The sequence below is a fragment of the Corvus moneduloides genome, chromosome 4, assembly GCF_009650955.1.
Source record: "Corvus moneduloides isolate bCorMon1 chromosome 4, bCorMon1.pri, whole genome shotgun sequence".
Lineage (NCBI taxonomy): Eukaryota > Metazoa > Chordata > Aves > Passeriformes > Corvidae > Corvus > Corvus moneduloides.
In genome coordinates this window covers 71,527,623-71,542,429 of record NC_045479.1, presented here as the reverse complement: position 1 = coordinate 71,542,429, position 14,807 = coordinate 71,527,623, and the positions used below count along the sequence as shown (strand labels likewise).

At 40.4% G+C, this 14,807-nt stretch overlaps 1 long non-coding RNA gene across 1 annotated transcript in view; it reads left to right on the top strand.

Annotated features, from left to right (window-relative positions):
• The window catches only part of LOC116443372, a 76,920-nt gene that overhangs the window by 23,515 nt on the left and 38,598 nt on the right, over positions 1 to 14,807 (top strand). The window contains exons 2-3 of the long non-coding RNA XR_004239844.1: positions 4,206 to 4,537; positions 11,779 to 12,035. This is a non-coding gene — a long non-coding RNA (uncharacterized LOC116443372). The remainder of the gene's footprint in view (positions 1 to 4,205; positions 4,538 to 11,778; positions 12,036 to 14,807) is intronic.

The window sequence follows — 14,807 nt, the reverse complement described above, 5'->3', positions numbered from 1 at the left end:
CTACCTTAAGAAGTTTAGGATGTGATTCCTCATTTTCTCATGGAGAGACTGGATTTAGTGAAATGAACCATACTAAAAGCTCTGGTAGTTTAAGTAGATCTCCTTTACCTACAGGCATACCTGGATGGCTGGTATGTGGTGTGGACAACTGAGATAAATCCCAATAATCCATGATTTGATTACTGTGCTTTGTAAGAAATACGGTTTTATTACAGATGTGCTGTTTTTCTGTGGAAATCTGTAGAATCCAGGTCTTTTGTCTTCAATATATGCCAAAATAGGCTTTTGAAGGCACAATGGGGAATTATTAGCGTTGCACTTTCCTTTTTTTTAACATATGTGTTGATGTGTAGAATCTTTCTTGAGTTGTAAGAATTGAGTCAGGCAGTTGGAGGGGAATGTACTGGCTTAGAATAAAATTAGTCTGTCAAATGTAGATACATAATAGACACCATGGTGCTACCTTGGCCACTCTGTCATTAAATTCCCAGAAATAGTCCTGATGAGTTTTATTCTGTTCTTGTAATCAGACTCTGCAGTGCAGTTAACTGTAGTCTTAAAATACCTGTATGGATTGATTAAAGAGGTGCAGAATTACAGGGCTCTGCTCTAATGTTCCCAAATGATTTCACCATCTCTGGACGTGTCACCTGCCGTTGAAATAATGGGAGGAAAAGTAAAAATTGAATCATATTGGTGAAATGAGAGATTTTATTGGAAGGTTTAGGTGGGCACTAAGTACCCTGCTGAAATGATTAGGTGCAATCTTTCCCACTTGGTGCTTGCTTTACACCCAGGTGTAGATGGTAGATGTTAGCATAGAATAGAATATTTCAGTTGGAAGGGACCTACAGTGATCATCTAGTCCATCTACCTGAGCAATTCAGGGCTTGCTAAAGGATTAAAACATCCAGGTCATTGATAAAGCCATTGAACAGGACTGCCCTAGGGCTGATCTCTGAGGAGCACCGCTGGGGACAGTTCCCAGGCTGCTGGGGAGCCTCTGTGAGCTCTGCTCTTCAGCTAGTTCTTCACCCAGAGCACTGTGAACCTGCTCTTCCCACAGTGGGACAACTTGTCCAGAAGGATGCTGGCAGTACCAAAAGCCTTACTAAAATCCAGAAGAACTAAATCCCCTTCCTCCCCTGGGCAGCTGACCTTATCATAGCTGCATATCAAATTAATTAACCGTGTGTTGACTGTGCCTGATGGTTGTCGTCTTCGAAAGACTCTGAGCAGCACCCAGTATAATGCTCTCCGTATTTTTTTCAGGAGCTGAGGTCAGGCTAACAAGTCTGTCGTGTTTTTAGCTGGGATAGAGTTAATTTTCCCTAGTAGCTGGTGCAATGCTGTGTTTTGGATTCAGTGTGAGAATAGCGTTGATAACACACTGATGTTTTGGTTGCTGCTAAGGAGTGGTTATTCCTAGTCAAGGACTTCAATTTCCCAGGCTCTGCTGATGAAGACGTGGCTGGGACAACAGCCCTGAACTGGCCAGAGGGATAGTCCATACCATGGGACATTATGCCCAGTATGTAAACTGGGAGATGTTACCCAGAAGGAGTCAGTGGTATTTTGGGATGGGCTGGGCATCAGTCAGTGACTGGTGACTTGCACATCACTTGTTTTCTCTCTTTTTATCATCTCTCTTCTCGTTACTGTTATTACAGTGATATTTTACTTAATTTAAATTACTAAACTGCCCTTATCTCAACCCATGGGTTTTAAGTTTTCCCAGTTCTCCCCATCCCCCTGTGCTGGGAGCGAGGGGCTGCGTCGAACTTGGTTCCTGGCTGGCATTAAACCCTGACAGTTTTTGGTGTAAGTTCTTCTAGAATTATTTTCTGCACAAGTTGATGTCTCTTGCAGATAGTTTAATTACCGTGGATTATTTTAGGTATCATATTGATGACATGGGTGAGCAGAAGGAAAGGGAATGGGGTTGTCATGACTACTGTGATTTTTTTTTTTTTTTTTAATTTTTGTACTTCGATTTAAAAATATTTTTATCTCTAAATTTTTTAGGGATAAGAAATGTCCTTTGCTGATTGTAAATTACTGGTCATACTTCAGACTCCAGTAATTCTAGCAGAAGCAGTTTTTCACGACATTTTTTCTGGAAATCAGAAAAGGGTAAAAAGAAGGAGCATTCTCTTGGCAACTTACATAAAGGAGAACTGGGTTAGTTTAATACTCATGTAATAGTTGAGTATAACTTACTGTGGTGCTCACAAAAGAGCATGATTGTTTCAAATCGAGTGGTTTTATGTAGAATTTCTCGAGACATTTTTTAAAATGCTGGTAATTTTTGCTTGAACTAGTAAATTTCTGCAAGCTTTCAGCTACTAACAGTAATTTCATTGTTTTATTTAAATCAATATAATTATTTTTCCATGAGGAGATCTTGGAGTGCTCATGCCTTAGTTGTGGTTAGGAATGAGTTTCTCTTGTGGAACTGATTCAGGCCTTTAATTATTTTATAGCAAAGGGAAAACTGATGCACTTTTAAGGTATTTTCAGTCATTCAAGGGGTAAATTAACTTCTTTATGACTAATTGAGTAAATATTTCTCTAATACATAAGAGTGGGTGTCTTTTGTGTTCTGGGTGTGTTCATTCTTGACCTTTGCATTACTTGGACCATAAACATGATAGTGCAGGGAGAGAATTCCAGTGCTCCCTGTATGTTGTCAGCATTGGTCAAACAGGGATCCTTCCACAGTGAACAGCTCAGATCTGGCTTTTAAAAAAAGAGAAGGAATTTTCTTGGGTTTTTAAAAACATGTCCATTTAGTTTACCCCTAAACATACATATTTATGTGATTATTACTTACGCAGTTCCCTCCTGAATTTGATTGATGCCTCTGGCCTCCTTTATGTGCTTACTCAGCGACAGCAGTGTCTCTGCTCTGATTCCCAAGCTGGTTTTAGCTCACGTTGGTGATATAACCAGATCAGCCCAAGCTGAAAATGGGTTAATTTGTCCTGTTTCCAGTCCTTGCTGCATTGCCTGGTACATGAGTAGGCTGCCGCTTGTCCCCCTGGCTTGCTCAATCTTGTTCTTAGACAGTCTGGCAGTCGGTGTTGGAATGAAAGTGCAGAAAATATTATTTCTCAGTCATCCTTAGGTTGCTGGTATCTCTTAACTGGGTGTTTTTGTACATGTACTTGGAGGATGATAATCTCAGGTATTAATTTTCTGAAAGATTGAAATGCTTTTTTTTTTTGTTTTGGGTTATTAGAAACAACACTGAAAGTTGTTTTGTTTTTGTAAAACCTACTGAATATTATTGACTAATGTAAATAACAGGATAAAGAATCTCTAGCAATGGATTTTGATGCTGACTCTGTCAGTGTCAGCTACATGCAGCTCATTCAGCTGAGGCGCTTGTCTTAAATCCCACACCTGCGCTACTTAAAGCAGCAGGTCTAAACAGAGGCTGTGAATTTGCAGAAAGTATAAAAGGACTTTAAAGCCTCGTGTTGCTGAAGATATTTCTGTGTAGTGTGCTCCTTTACAGTTGGTTTTTAAGGTGTGTAAAGCCAGAAGCATCAGGTGTGAGAAGTGGTGGGCTTGGCTCTCCCAGCACTTGGTTCCCATCCTGTGTATCCGTGACTGTTCCTGACCACTCTTCTCCAGTCCACAGTCTGTCTCTGCATGATGGATTTAAAAGTGCAGTTTGCCCGTGGTGGTGATGAATTGCACTTTCCCTGGTCACACAGAAAGCAGAAGAGAATTGGGAAAAATCCTCATTCCCTGCCCTGCTTGTTTTATTTCTACTTCTCTGACAGGTGTTGCTATGTAAGTCAAGGATCTTGTAGTTAAACGAACACGGTCTTTATTTTAAAGTGAAAATAGAATTTTGGCAGAAGTTGGCAGCACTGGAAAAATGCTCCTACTTGCCCTGAGCGGATTGTTTCTTTCCAGGAAGTGTGTGTATGTGACAAAGGCTGGAAAAGAGAGGGATAAGTGTGTGTGGGCACTGGCAACAGGCCACACTCTTCAGGCCATGCTCTGTATCATCCCTCCCGTCTCTCATTGCCTTGCAGAATTTTATAGGCTCAGCTATATAAAATAATACATTTATTTCAAAATTGTGTTAAATGAGCTCATCTCAGTCACTCAGCAGTTACAAAATCCTGCCAAGTGCTACACGTCTTGTAAATTTAGAGTTTTGTTTTTCTTTTTTTTTCTTTTTTGCAAAGGATGAAATACTACACAGTCACTGAAGCAGAGAGAAGACATCTTCCTTCACCCTGACATACTGAGGCACGAAGAACGATGCTGAAAGCCAAGGTTTCTGATTTGACCCTCCTCCTTAGTGCTTCTGAACGTGAAGATTCCCGACTCACAGAAGCTGTCTGCTCGTGGCAGGCAAAATTATTATTCCTTGCACTCACAGCTGAGGGTTTTGACGGGGTTGGTGACCAGCTCTAGCACAGCACAGCTCCTTCTCATTTTCCTTCTACCTCTCCTTCTCCCTCATCGCCAGCTTGAAACCGGGAATGGGTGAGACTTCTGCTTCCCTCCTAATGAGGTACGAGTTCCAGATCAAATGTTAAGAGCTGCTTGTTTCTACGTGCAGAAATCAGATTCAACCCCTGGACTTGTTCCAGGCAGGGATATCATTAAATTTGACTCTTGTGTTTCGAACTGTTAAAGCCTGCTGATCTGACGCAGCCAGGGATGGAACTAAAATATATCTGCGTTTCAAAGATGGGAGGCAGAAGGAGCTGTTGGGTAATTTAGTCTGACATTTAGGGTGTTGCAGGTCATTATGTGTAACTGTTACTCTCTGTTTGGAGCTCAGTAGCTTATGTTTGACTGAAAATTTGAAAAATTAACAGGCATCTGCTGAAAATGTTTCTCAGAAGGGCAGGCTGGCTTAGTTGGGAGCTACTTAGAAATGAGGATTTCAACATCTCTCCTAGTAATTTGTTCTATGGGACAAACAGTCTGTGCTTGCTTCTTATTTTTTTTTTTGTTGTTGCTGTGTTTTGCTGCATTTCTAGCTTGAATATGCCTAATTCTACGTAGTTTCTTGGGAATTTTAAGCTGGCATAAACTGGCAGAACTGCTGAAAGAAGCAGTCAGCATCCCCCAGTTACTTCCTGGATGCCAGCTGGCCCCTGGTCCTGGCCTGGTGCTCCTAAAGCTGTGGGTGAACCCACTGCAGAACCAGCAACAAAAGCAGCAAAATCAGATTTGTCCAGGGTCAGTACCAAGATCTAGTTCATGGCACAGCTGTATGAAGGGGGAATGAACAGTCAGGGATGAGAAATGGGTAAAGGTGGTTTTAGCAGCAGGTGGTAAAACCATAGAGTTGCTTTCAGCTCTTCGTTCTTGGCATTTTCCTGGTGGGATTGATGTTGGTTCTTGGCCCTTTTCTGATAGGAATAGTGGTGGTTTGGGTTGCTGTGCAGCCAGCAGTGTCTGTGAGTCTATGGGTTCATCCTCATGGTGTTAAACACGAAAACTTCACAGCCAGGTGTGCATCAGAACCCTGGAATGAAAAAAATACAGTCGTTTGATGTAGCAAAAGCTGTTCAGATGGAAGTGTTATCTAGGTATTAGCATTTATTTTGTTTCTGAGATCTTAGTATCTGTGTTGTAGTAATTGGTAGCTAATACACAAGGGAAAAGGGCTTTGGATTTACTGGAGGGCTTATATGAGGCAAATTAGTCTGAGTATTAGGTTGAATGTGGAAATTCTCAGTATGTGATGACTGTTTTCAGTAAACATTTTTTCAAAAAATAAACTCTACTTTAAAGACACAAATTGGTATTTATCTTAAGACCAGCTGTTGAACAATATTTAGTGCTAGACCAGGTGAACTTCACACTAAATAATTTTTTTCTCTCAACTGAACGTTTATTTCTCTTAGGAGAGCATTCGGTAAGAAGTCCCTGTGCCAGCTCTCGTGTTTTTAATACTTTATCGTGCTTTGTAGTAAGAGGAGAGCATCTTCAGCCTGTAAAAGTCTGAGATGTACATCATACTAACATTGTATTAGTTTAATGTGCTTCCTCTGTAGTCTGAGGAAGGGCGAGGTTTTCTGAGATAGAGGAAGAAGGAGCTGAAGCTGTAAAGAGCAAGATCCAAGGACAAGTCAACCCTGGCACCAAAGGATTGTGCAGTCTGGGCAAAGGAATGGCTCTATCACCACAAAGCACTGTGGAGTTTGTCCCTGTGGAGTTAGGAGCTAGAAATTCAGGATATACCCATCTCCTGGAGCATCACATGCTGATGTTGTTCTCCATAGATGGGAGATGACTTTTTCCAGATACTGCTGAAAGTGTTGACTGATTGTTTTTTTACTACTGTCAAAATAATTTTTGTTGTTTGCATTTCAGTTTACCAGTAACTCTTAATGTAGTGAAAGTTGTTACATAAAATTGGCCTGTCTTTTCTTACCAAAAGACTCCAGTACTGTTCAAACAATGGTGCTGAACAGTTGAAGCAAAAAGTCACTGTTCAGCACCCTGATTTCACGTCTCTTCTGGCAGCACAGAGCAAAACCTTCTTGTATTTCAGACTGAAAAATACTCCATGTTCTTTTGAGATGGATTTGGGTTTGGATAATCTGATTGTGAATTACTTCAGCAAGAGTTCACCTTCACAAGTGTTAGCTGGTACAGATCTCATTTTTAAGCATGGGAACTGATGAACTCAGCTGTACAGGCTTGTTTTGCAAGAGGAATCTTCTTTCTCCTTCGTTTTTGTTTAGGGGCTCCTGACAGCCCAGGTCATCAGAGCTGTTGCCACCACTTAGGTGGAAACCCTCTTTCCCTTGAGATCTGACTGAGTGTTCGTTCAACTCATAAACATCTTTAAAGTGACCATCTGATTTGGGCTGCCTCAATTGAAGCTTCTCAAAGTTGCCTGGCCACACTTGGCCCAAGGATCTTCTACTGCTGCACCTTGGCAGCATTGGGTTCATGGTTGGACTAAAATGATCCTGGAGGTCTTTTTCCAACCTAAATAATTTTGATGTTCTCTTCCTCAGGTGTCTTTGTTTCTACTGACTGAGCCTCCAAACTTTGATACCTTTCTTACATTTTTTACTTCCCTTTGTACTTCGTTTCTGGTTGGCATCTGATCTTGAGTAGTCCTGTCTGAGGCAGTGCCTTGTGTCCTGATTATTCTTTTTACATCTATTTTGTAAAATCTTGTCATTGAATCTGTGGGTAAGCTTGCTTGTCTAAAATTTTTCTGGCCACCTGCAGTTTTTATAGGGGAAATTCCCATATTTCTCATTTAAAATTCTTACTTTAGGTTTTTATTGAAGACAGAAAAGGGTGTCTTTTCTGCTTCTATTTTTTGTCTTTGTTTCAGTATTCATTGTGCAGATGTGTATTACCCTGGTAAAGCTGTAAAGTAGCCAAGTTGTGATGATCTTCAGTGGAGGTGGAATAGTTTAAAGAAGGTTTTGTGGTCTGCTTTAGTTGTTTATACTTGAAAATAATTTAAGAAAAAGGTGCCTTTTTGTTTACCAGGCATTTGCAAGTAAACCTTAAAAACCCATCACAGCAAATAGTAAATAATTTTCTTTACAACACAGGGTATTTTCTTTTTTTCTGTGAAGAGATGGGATTCTTGCCAGCCATCAAAGTTTTCAAAAGATTTCTCCTATTTTCTTCTTAATATGTGTCAAATAGTAAAAGATAAAAAATTGTTGACAAGCTTTTTCAAAAAAAAATGGTGTCCAGGTTTGACACCTTTTATAAAATACCATTTAACTTCTTTTCAGGTGGAAAATAATGGATATTAGAAGAGAAAATTAGTAAACAGTGCTGAAATGGAAGTCGGAGGTTTTTTGTTTTGGTTTTTTTAGAAAGAATCTCAAATGATTAATTGCTTCTGGAACCTTAATAATCCAGTGGCTTTGGAATTTTTCAAGGAGGGCAGTGGGGCTCAGTCTCAATAGAGTCCCAATCTGCTATTGTATCTATGACTTTCTCTCTCTTTCCCTATGTACTTACTTTATATATCTATATCTATATATATGTATGTATGTAAAATGTTCAAAACATTAAATAAAACGAAGTTTTGTACTTGGTTCAAGCTGTCTGTGTGCCTCCTGCAGATGCTAGAAGTACAGTTATCAAGGAAACATCAGTTTTCTGGTTGGCTAAAGAAGGTGGTTGTTTATCACTTCTATGCATAGAGAGTTCTGAAGAGCTTCTTTTTTAAAAAAAATTGTAACTAGAGAAACCAAAATTTTAACAATGATGGTCATCTATTCATTGAACTGTGGCTGAAACCAACAACAGGACAAAGAACTTTCCACTAAGAAGCCTGATCATGGCTTCAGTGTACCTTCCATGAACCAAACAGGAAATTCTGCAGAGAAAAAAGGGAAGTAAGAACTCGGATCTTGTTAATGAAGGTTTTGGCAAGCTGACCTTTTGGGCCTTTTTGAAAACCCTGTTTTTCGTCGTGTCTGGTGTTTGAATTTCTTGTGTCTCTGCTGACCATGGTGGGGGGGAAAAGTTCCTTGTTGTGCTGTGTTTGTCATCAGGTGCAGGTCTCTGATAGGAGGGAGATGGAGCATTCCCTGAGAGTATCTGAGCGTATTTTTAGGAAGCAGCTTTTTGGAGGGTGGGATAGAGACTGGTCAGAAAGGAGCCTTTGATAGGAATGCAGACTGAGGAGGGGAAAACCAGCAGTCTCTGGAAATGTTCAAACAGGGAAACAAAGACTTACTTCAGGGATGCATAGGGATTTGGGAAATTAGGTTGTTAATGGATTGAGAACAAGCCTGAAAAAAAAAAAAAAGAAACCACAATGGACCAGTTACTTAAAAGTCTTTTATTCATCTTGCTTTTAGTTTTACTATTCACGAGTGCCATGTTTTATGTATTTTACTAATAACATGGAGCTCTGCAGTTTACAGTGCTTTTAGTGTTTCATGATGCTCATTCCGAAGGAGGAAGCAGAGCTCCTCCATCACTCAGTGACTCAGGGTCCCAGAGCAGGGCTGGCAGAGGCAAAATGTGAACCTTGAGGCAGCCTTGGGCTTGAGGGCTGGAAATGAGCAAAGACCTGTGTGCTCTGAAGGCTGAGACAGAAGGTTTTATTTGTATTTTAAAGAGTCAGTAGCACTCTTCCAAGTCAGGGAAGGAATTGCAGTGTGTGACATCCCTTTCTTCAAAGCCTTGTTCAGAAACTCAGCTGGTGGAGCTCTGTGTTGATCCAGGTGTGTTTGTAGCACCTGATACAAATGAATGTTACAGAAAACAAAAGAAATCAAAGTGATTTATTGAGTTCATCCCATGGCTCCCATGCATGACCTTCATATGAAGAAGAGATGAAGTATAAGAGCCCAATAATCCAGTCAGATCACAAGATAGGCAGAGATTAAACTGGGATTAAGAAGCTTGAGCAGGAGGAACATGGCAGAGATAAACCGCTGCCCAGGTGGGGCCACTCACAGAAACAGAGTATCTGAAGAGTATATGTTAAAATGAGCATATTTAACATAAATACATCGTACAGGGGGTTCCAAAATGCATATTAAAAAAAAGGAGAAAAGCTAGCAAGAACTGTCTTACAGTCTTTAAAGTTATTTACTTACTCTGAGATGGTGAGGATAGGGAAAAGATGCAGTAGTTTCATCACCTCCTGTAGGTGTAGACTTCAGAAATCAGCTTGTTGAGACATTCCTTTGGAACAGTGTAGGATTTAAGTCAGGTTAGAAGATGACTTGCAACACAACTTTGGAATTAATCTCAGGGTGCTCTGAGAATAAGGCAAATGAAAATGGGAGGCGTTTAGTGCCTGTTGAGAACTGGGTGCCCTGGTTTTGAAAACATCTCAGTGGGTTAAAAGGACTTAGACTGAGAAATTGGTCAAGCACCATATTGATCTGAGTGAACGCTGCAGATCAAGTTCACCTGTCTGCCCTGTGAGAAGCAACAAAATTGGGATCATGAGTGCAGAGTGAGGACGTGCTTGGGAGTAGTGTTAAGATGCCTGAGGCAGGGATGAAAAATCCACCTTTCCTCAGAGGAAAGAATCATCTGTGATAAAAGGGTCATTTTGAGGCTTTGGAGACTTGGTTTGTCAGAGACACTAGAGGTAACTGGGGCAGAGAAGAGGTTTTCTCCTGCATTAGCAGGACATGCAGGAGGTTATAGCTGTAATTGGGAAGAGGAGGAACAGAGAAAATGCTCTGGATTTTCCACAGTATTTTAGAATGCCACTTCTGCAGGGGAAAATCCCCGAAAGAAGCTTAACAAACTAAACCCCATGGGCTGAAAAGGAGGCATGTTTTACCTCCCAGAGTATGGAGGTGGATAGCTGGATGGCAAGTGTGCCCTGGGCTGGTGGGATGAGGGAATTGGCAAAACTCTAGTTCATCCTAAACTGAATCCAGAGAGGATTAAACAGGTCTCACTTCTGAAAATGCTGGGAATGAAGGAAAGGAAATGGTTGGTTTTGTCACATCATCTTTCAGAAACCTTGTTCATAAATGGGAAAATTAGGTGACTGAAAGGGATGTGCAGGGGGAAGCAAGGAATGAAAAACTGTGGAACCCACCAGGAAGGAGGCAGCCTGTGAAGGACTGCTCAGATGTGCTTTGTCTTTGGTGGGATTCGGTGACAGAGAGAAAAAAACTGGTTTCACGTTCTAATTTTTAATCAAGCAAGTGATAGAAGAAGACAAGAAAGAGAGAAGGACCTGCCCTGGAAGGGCAAAGTGAGCACTGAGGAGATAGTTTAGAAACAGTTTCATTTCTCTTATTTCACTGTGATTTTTTTCTGTGCAATAAATGTATATTTAATCTAGTTGGTTCTAGTAAAACTCAGCTGTAGAATTAACAAATACACTCTTGGCTCTTTTGGGTGTCTCATCATGGAAGGGTGAAAGTAAATCCACCTCTCACTTTTGAGGTCCTGCCAGGCAGTTTGTAATACCACAAATCCAAGCACTTATATGTTGTGATATCTTGAGATCACTGACTTGGACATATTAATCTTATCATCAAAGACAGGGAGACCTCTGAGTGCAGGAGTGACCATTTGCATCATGGATAGTTTTAATGAAAATGATGTTTTTAAGGCTTATGTTAACCTGTCTTTTTGTTTAAAAAAGTGAAAACGAGGAAACAAAAAAAGATTCTTGAATAATAGAAATTTATAGTTTTGACCAGTGACAGAAAGCGTAATAAGGTTTTGCTTTGGTTTGGTTTTGTGATGGTTTTATTTATATATTTATGTGCAAATCATCAGCTTTTGAAATGACGAGAAATCAGAGAGAGAAAGGAAAATGTTTTGTACTTTTAGACTAGCGACACGAATGCAGAATTGGGTGCTTTGCTGGGCTTCTAGCTGTGTTTTAAGCAAGGAGAATTTTCCCAATTTTTCAGGCTGAGTGAAGTTGGGAGCAATTTGCTGTATGATACGGAATACAGTGAATCAGCATTCTCGATGGCAGCTATTTATAGTTACTCTATTTTTATTCAAAGCAAAACAATAGCACTGAATTTCAGGCAGTTGGACCAGACGCTCAGGAAGGTCCCTCTTGAAGCTGAGGGAAAAAAATATCATCTTGCTGGGTCTTGAGAGCTGAGCTCGTGAGCTCTGCCGGCATCTCCGTTTCAGTGCCGTCCTCTGAAGGTGAAATCCGGGGCTGTGCTGGGGAGTTGCAGGAGCAGATGCCTTTAAAATGTAGTTTTTATCCACAGTTCAGGGGCTATCAGCATTCCTTGTATTTTATATTTGAAGAACGGAGCAATATAATTAATGCCTGTTAATTTTAACCATCTCTTCCAGGTTTTCTGTGACTGTTTCATGTCCTGCTGCTGCAGCCAACGTGGGTCCAAATGCCGTGGCTACAAAGGCTTGTTACTGTCTCATGCTGGGTCCCTCAAATCCAAGAGCTACTTGGCAGTTTCCAAGGCAACCACCTGTGGAATAATTAAAAAGGATGAAGTGCTAGCGTGCCAGATATAAGGGATTCCTGCCTCGAGAGAGCGTTTCACTTTCATCTGTCTTGAAGAATCAAACGTGCTTCTGCCAGCAAAGTTAAGGTAGTACAATTAAAAAGCAATGGTTTATTTTCTGGAAGTTTGAGGTGGAGCAACAAACCTGATATGACTGTATGCTATACAGAAGTGACCATGGTTCCTTCTGGGTTAATATTTTGGATATATTTAAACAGAAAATGCACGAGAAAAGTGGTGATGGAACGGCAGTGTGGGTGATCAGTATTTTGTATTAGTAAAACAGTTGCATGGACTGTTTTGTACTTTATGCCGTCTTCCCTCGGATGATTTTAAGCTGGGAAGGACTAAAATGGAGCATACATTAGTTAGAGCATAAATATAGGAAGTGCAGCCTTCATGCCAAGTACACTGAGATTTCTTTGGCGTTCAGTGAAGTGATAGATATAAAAGGAATGTAGGAGTGGGCTCACTGCAAAATGACAGTCGGAATCAAGGATTGATCTTTATCCCAGAGCTTAAAGGGTGGGCAGTGACTAGGTCCATGCTGAACCAAACTGATAATCAGGTTTAGCTGCTTCGGTGAAGCAGCAGCTAAAACCATTTTGAAGTCACATATTCCCAGATTCAGAGCTGAAATTGCATGGTGGAAGAAAACAAATATTAAGCAAAATAGCCCTGTTAGAATAACAAAAAGTGGCAACTTTCATTCTGAAAGTTTGAAATGTCGCTGCAGAAGTTGAGGGCAAAGGTGTTAGGCTTCGGATAACTGGAAAAATTCTTCTCCAAGTATTATATGTTACTGGATGTATCTGCTTATTATATCTTCCTTCTCTGCCAGTCATTCAAATATAGTTGAATAGAGAAATATTATTCATTTCTGACAATGGAGTTAAATGGAGAAAAACCACATTCCCATTCTTCCCATAGTCCAAATAACTGCTCAGTTAAGTCTGGTTACCTTGCCTGATGCTCTTGTACAGTTAATTTTAGGCGTGATGCTTTTGTGTAATTTATTTTAAGGAAAAAAAAAAAAAAGGAGTTCTAAATTTTGAAGTAGAAATATTTGGGATGCCATCTGGGCTTTACATAATAAATTTTTCCTGCCAAAATGTTTGTGGGATTCTGTTGGGATGTGGATGGGATTTCACATTCCATCCCTTCCACAGCACAAGAGGATCATTATTTTTTAGATACGGTGGGTCCAAGGAGAAATAAGAATTGTGTGGTGGCAGCTCTGTGATCTGAGGGAATACAAATAGAATCTATCCTGTAACTGCTGTCACCTGTTACAGATGTTACCTCATTTCAGCAGCAAATACTTGCAGGTACCAACTGAGCACAGCTGCAGTTTTTCACCCTAATACTTGATTTCCTGTTCATTGGTTTGTTGTCACCACATCTTAAATGCCAAAGTGGTTTTCTTTGTGAAGTAATTCTTCAGCCTGTTCATTCCTTTCAGTGTGGAGCTGAGGAAAGTGGGGTTTTCAGGCAAATGCTGTTTTCACATGTGGAAGGGGTGTGCTGGCAAAGTGTCTGCGCCAGGCACAGTGAGGGGGATATGGAATTGAGACACTCTGCAAGTAGAGTGAAGGTAGTTGGTGTGTGGGGATCCAGATCCTTGATCTTTCCAAGCAGCATAAATAACTCTCAGAGATGGAATTGGATGCTTGTAAATGAGTGTATGGGTGTATTTGTGGAAACCTAATATAATAGCAATCAGGTACAGTAACTCAGGATTCCCAGGAGTGTACACAGAGAAGCGTCAGCTTGGATGCTCCTACAAAACATCCCAAATACATACAAATACCTCCATTTTTCTGTTCTATCTCAAATGCTGTGGGTGAGGTTTTTCTCATGAAGCTTACATGTCCAGGTAGTGCTGAAGCTGGTGGTGAACAGCAGGTAGGATGAACAACTTCCTGTAAGTTCCTATTCCACACCCCCTTGAAGGGGATGACTTGTCTCTAAAAAGGTGCCTCTAGAAAGGAATCCATCTTTTCCATGGAGAGTTCAGCCTGGACAGCTGATTTAGCCTAGGTGGCAGACCTTTCAGGAACTTCAAGTGTGCAGTTAGATACATTTGTATATCAAATTCATTCATCCGTGCTTGTTTCTCTGTATTCCATTCCTACTCCAGACCTTCCAGAGCTAAGTGGAGTTGCATTTGATTACTGGTACAACCCCCTTGCTCATCCTCCTCTTCCCAACTTGTACATTTGGCCCTGTCAGTTTTTCCAACCTTCATCTGCAAGCCTGTGGTTCAGTATCCAGGGTAGTGAAGAGCCCCATGGAGTTTGTTAACATAGTTTGTAGTAGAAATAAAAACATCCATGCTAAATTTAGGCAGCTGGGCTGTGTGAAAGAAAATACAGGCAGAATTGATTTTTGATGTTCTGAATATAGGTTATGTTTTAATAATCTTTATCTCTGGGAAGTTTTACAGAACTGAAGGGAGTAAAAGGCTAGAAGTATTGATTGGTTCAGTAATTTTAATCTCTTAAAGTGATTCAGTACCTGTCGACATACAAGTTGTTCCTGTAGCCTTGGCTATTAGAATTAGCCTTGGCTAATTAGTATTAGTGCTATATGCACCCAGAAGAGTAAAATTATCTTTCTAATTCTCTTTCTGTGGCAGAAGATTGATGTTATGCTCCATGTTGGGGTAACTTGATGTCTTTTTGAGAGGAAAAAAATGGGAAATAGTGATATGGTAATTGTTTCAAAGATTATTTTGATACAGTGGTTAATATTCTCCTGTTTTTATACCGTCAGAACAACTGTATCAAGAGTCAGTTACTGTGTGGTAGTCTAAAAGTGTCATTAAAATACCCATTAATTTTGTTAAATGAATTGGGA